The following is a 5,819-nucleotide window of genomic DNA, read 5'->3' on the forward strand; positions in this document are numbered from 1 at the left end:
GTCATGGAACGTGACAAAGAGGGGAGTCGAAGCCATCATTATAAATTTAGTAAGGAGTAGTAGTAAATCTTCTTTCAAAATATAATTTATTTAAATCTTAGATAATTAGGGAAAATCTTTTAAAATTCAGGTTTCAAGATAAAATAACACAGCAAAAGAGAAGCTATCTAACAAATTGACAATAAAAACAAAACAAGATCTTTAAAAAATATTTAATAAAAATACGATAAAAATTCGGATTTTTTTAGAGTATTAATTAATTTAAGATAAAAATAAACAACCTAAATCCTAATTGATTTATACTCTAAAAATAACTCTAAAATAGAATAAAATATTTCCTGTAGAATCACATACAAAGGAGAACAGAAAACATAAAAAACAAATCAAAATATTGCAAAATTCCATATAGAATATAAAATGGACTCACCATCCATGGCTTCCAAAGAATCTCTTTTGGTGGAATATCTATAAAAAAAACCTGAAGAAAAGAATTTTAAATTAGCATGGCAAGTGATGAACGAAATTGACCTTGAAGTCAAACATGAGTGAATGAAAGTTAAAGGTAAAGTAAAATAAAATTGAAAAAAACCATAACATATTATGCAAGCAAAGGAAGAAAATAATTTGAAACCTCCATCTGCAACCTTCCCAATCAGTCCAAGGCAGCAAATCGGAGGGATGCGATTGCAAGTCGATGGCAAAGTGGTTCCGTTGAGAGATGAGACGATTTTGTGGGGGTGGTTCCGTTCAGTGGAGAGATGAGATGAAAATTGCATGGAGGAGATGAATTCCATGGAGGAGATAGTGGAGGTAGGCAGGGTTTTAAGAGGGTTTTTGCTGATGGGATGTATTATTGATTTAAATCACTTATCACAGATTTTATATTAAGATAAAATCATGAAATAAACAACATAAATCATAATCAAATCTAAAATTAAAAAATGTACCAAATAAATATAGATAAAAACTATCAAAATCTAGCAAATCACAATAAAAACTCATAAAATCAGGAATTAATTAAAAATCCGAAAATTCAATAAAAATACCATAAAAAAATAAATAATAATATAAATTAAGATAAAATACAGAAATAAACAACATAAATCCTAATCAAATCTAAAATTTAAAAATGTACTAAATAAAAATAGATAAAAACTATCAAAATCTAGCAAATCACAATAAAAACTCATAAAATCCGGAATTAATTAAAAATCCGAAAATTCAATAAAAATACCATAAAAATTAATTAATACTCTAAAAATAAATCAAAAATAAATTAAGATAAAATCAAGAAATAAAAAACCTAAATCCTAATCAAATCTAAAATTTAAAAATGTATTTTTTTATTAAGGAGAAATAAGGTAAGGAAAAATCAGGGCACATGTGGCAAGTGGGGCCAAGGAGAAAGAGCTTACATGTAAAATATTAGGTGAGAATTAATCTGGGAGCGACACGTCACTAACTTGGCATGTGAGAGCGACACGTCATGCTAGAAGTTGTTCTTTTCTAATATATATAAAATTAAAAAATGTTCTAAATAAATATAGATAAAAACTATCAAAATCTAGCAAATCACAATAAAAACTCATAAAATCCGAAATTAATTAAAAATCCGAAAATTCAATAAAAATACCATAAAAAATAATTAATACTCTAAAAATAAATAATAATATAAATTAAGATAAAATACAAAAATAAACAACATAAACCCTAATCAAATCTAAAATTTAAAAATGTACTAAATAAAAATAGATAAAAACTATCAAAATCTAGCAAATCACAATAAAAACTCATAAAATCCGGAATTAATTAAAAATCCGAAAATTCAATAAAAATACCATAAAAATTAATTAATACTCTAAAAATAAATAATAATATAAATTAAGATAAAATACAAAAATAAACAACATAAACCCTAATCAAATCTAAAATTTAAAAATGTACTAAATAAAAATAGATAAAAACTATCAAAATCTAGCAAATCACAATAAAAACTCATAAAATCCGGAATTAATTAAAAATCCGAAAATTCAATAAAAATACCATAAAAATTAATTAATACTCTAAAAATAAATCAAAAATAAATTAAGATAAAATCAAGAAATAAAAAACCTAAATCCTAATCAAATCTAAAATTTAAAAATGTATTTTTTTATTAAGGAGAAATAAGGTAAGTAAAAATCAGGGCACATGTGGCAAGTGGGGCCAAGGAGAAAGAGCTTACATGTAAAATATTATGTGAGAATTAATCTGGGAGCGACACGTCACTAACTTGGCCTGTGAGAGCGACACGTCATGCTAGAAGTTGTTCTTTTCTAATATATATAGATAGATATCGACGGTAAAAATAATAATACATTTTTTTGTAAAAAATAATAATATTATGTTATTTGAATAGTCTAAGCCTTTTTTTTAATTTCCCTTTTGGGCCTTTTTTTTTATCAATTTCCGTTTTGGGTTTGAACAAAAAATATCCATAGGGCCCATAACAGCATCAGCATCTATATGGAAATTAGGGTTAGCCGTTCACAGCAGCACCCAGGGTCACTCTATAAAAAGCAAAGCACCAGAACCTTCAGCCATATCTTTCTTTTCTCAGTGTTGTGATTTGTCTTAGGTTTTATCTTTTCTGTTCTAGTTTCAATTCTAGTTCTTCTCGATCTCTTTTTGTCTATGTTTTCTTTGTTATTCGTTATAATTTGATTCACATAGAAATCGAAAGCCAATTTGCAGAGCAAGATCGTCTATTAAAATGGCGCAACTTGCCTTGAAGGTTGGCAAAAATAATCACCATTGCGATTCTCCGTGCCTATCAAGTTGATTCACGTCGTTTTGATGATGGCCTCGAACAAGTCGCTACATTTTTATCACGTTTCATTTTTTTTCTCTGTTTGATATTTCTGAAATCTTTTATTTCTGATAATGGATCTCTTTAATGTATAAAGATTAGTACTGGGTTCGTGTAAGAACTATGAAATGAAATTCACTTGTAGTGAAAAGTGTCTTCGATAATGATTTCCTTACATTATCTTTCTAAACAGATTATAGTTTAGTTCTCTGTGTCGCAAATGACTATCTCAACTTCTTCTATTTGAATGTGTGGTAAATGATACATCTCCAAGAAGCATCTCCAAGAAGCATCTCCAAGACATACATACAGAAATGTTGTAATATTTATAGTCAGGAAATGCTTCTTCTGAGAATGCTTCTTCTGGTGTCTCATTTAGCCACACTTTTGGATTAAGGAGAAAGACATCCCAATAGTCAAATTCAAGAATTGCAAATTCATTCTAATAGGCAAATTCAAGAATTGCAAATTCAGTACTGATTTTCAGTTTTCATTTTTGGAACCATCAAGAGTTCAAGACCAAAATTTATCTAATTTAAGACCAGTGATTTTGACAAAAGAAAAGACCAGTGATAAAATAAATATGATAAATCTCTATTAGGTCATCTATGAATTTTTCTAATCTAATGTATTTTATAATATAAAATACCTATTTTATATTAATTGTATTTTTGTTAAGAGTTAATTTTAATAAATCACTATTAGGTCATATTTATTTTATCACTGGTCTTTTCTTTTGTCAAAATCACTGGTCTTAAATTAGATAAATTTTATCCTTTTTGAATTGATGTATTAATTTGATATTTAATAGCATTAAGATAATTAATAAAAGTTAATTTTGTCTTTTCTACGAATAAGTTGTATGCTTTATTTTTTTTAATTTGCTGACAATTTTTTTTTAATGATTATGGTTTTTTTTTATATAAAAAAGTTGAACGTAATATCTTACATACAAAAAATATTAAATATGTTATAACGATTATGGTTATTTTTTTTAATGATTTTGTATTTTATCTTTTTGTACATACATCTAGAAGGTTAAAATGATTTTGGTACGTTGATTTAAAACATAACAAATTGGAAAAAAAAAGAATTAGAATGTAACTATGTTTAGACAAAAAAAAATTAAATTGGTGATAGGCGTATTGATAAAAAAATGATAGGAGAAATATGAAAATGTCGGATGTATGTCGATAAAACACTTTTATTTAATACGTGGATGGCATGAGATCATTAGTAGTCTAATATACTATTGAAATTTTATAATATAAAATACATACTTTTGATTAATTGTATTTTTGTTAAGAATTAATTTAAATAGATATAGACAAGCAATACGGGAGAAAAAAAATACTAGAGGGAACACTAAACCTCTCGTCCTTCACAAGATGTGGAACAAGTCCCTACGGGGGAACAAATAAACTCCTATTGTAGCTATCCAACCAGCATAAAAATTAGCCTGGTGATAAACATGGCTAAAGGTAATATTCAAAAAGCAATAAGTGAGGCACAAAATCTATGTCAAGATCAAACACAAGAGAGGAGATATTAAAGGAGTTTCTAGTAATCTAATTGTGTCTAATGAATCACTTTCACACAGTGACTATGAAACTTCAAGTCGCAAATGAGAAGCAAAACCTCGAAAATCATAAACCCAATACTCCACTATGGCAGCAATTTGTTGTAGAACATGCTCCACATACCAAGGTGAATCGTCGAAGAGGCTTATGGATGCTCTCCATAGAGGAATGGAAGAGCTCCTTAAACACACGACTTTGGATGGAGGGGAATCTCAGGTATTACTGAAGCTCGCTAACAAAAGGAATATGGGTAATATGGTAGACCTCATCCCTCAAGTAGGCTGGCATGCCTCTAGAGTCTAGAACAAAAGGCTGCTGACCCCGGAGCTAAGCTAAAATAGCAAATTATTTATGGTTAAATATGTTTTCGATCGTCCTAAAATAGCAAATTATTGATTTTGTCCCCTTTATTTTTTGATTGATTTAAATCCTCCTTTTATGAAAATGATAAAGATTTGATCCCTAATGTCGAATATCTGTTAAAATTTAATCTGTATTTCATATTCATATCTATTTAAATAGAGGTAGATTTAATTTCTTTTATTCTCTTTATTATGTCTATAAATATTATAGTTAAGACTTAAGAGGCAAGTATTATCAATGAAATATATGCAAGAAATATTTTATTAGATTCAAGTTGGTATCAAAGGCAATCTTTGCTTCTAAAGAATATTTTGCATGTTGGAAAGCCACTTTACACGGATAACATTAATTTTGGTGACAAGACCGAACAACTGGCATATGTCTTCACCACTCCATCGTCCAATCCCACGAGAGCGCGTCCTAGTCCTCTGGCTTCCATCCTGCCACAGGCATCTATTACTCTCGCAGATCGCTCAACTCCATTGGATCAACCAAACTTGGATGCATCTCCTCAGTCCGATCCTTTAGTGCTGCCCAGTTGTCAAGCACCTTTGACCAGCTCTACGAATACTTCTAGAGCCTTCCCACGTCCATTGGATTTGAACCCCTTACTGTTGGATCAGTTCCATGCAGATCTCCAACCTTTGCTTAAACTTGCTTACTCTAAACCATTTTTTTTTTGTTAACGGAACATAATTTCATAAATTTTGGGTCACTAGTCCAAACGAGTTAGAAACAAATATTAACAAGAGGCGCTCATGTGAGTCCATCCTTCATGTGCCTTGATGGGTTCTTACAACGCATAACAGATAAAACATTATGAGCAAAGCTTACTCTAAGCCTTGAGGAGAGGGCTTTTTTCCAAGAGGGTGGCAATCTTAGTGGCCCAGTTCATAGAATTACACAAGTAGGAGGATCCAAACCGAAAATGTCCAGCAGGATACCCAAATGGCTGGATAACTTTGTTTAGCCATTTTACTTAATTAGTTAGTATCTTTTTATTTACGTTACGGCTATGTTTGGATTGA

The 5,819-nt window shown here is 29.5% G+C and overlaps 1 non-coding gene across 1 annotated transcript; it reads left to right on the forward strand.

Annotated features, from left to right (window-relative positions):
• The first annotated feature begins 2,732 nt into the window (after nt 1-2,732).
• On the forward strand, nt 2,733-2,863 carry LOC130716395 (small nucleolar RNA snoR86). Its single transcript, XR_009012010.1, has one exon. It is a non-coding gene; the product is annotated as a small nucleolar RNA snoR86 (small nucleolar RNA).
• The last annotated feature ends 2,956 nt before the right edge of the window (nt 2,864-5,819 follow it).

Source organism: Lotus japonicus, chromosome 4, assembly GCF_012489685.1.
Source record: "Lotus japonicus ecotype B-129 chromosome 4, LjGifu_v1.2".
Lineage (NCBI taxonomy): Eukaryota > Viridiplantae > Streptophyta > Magnoliopsida > Fabales > Fabaceae > Lotus > Lotus japonicus.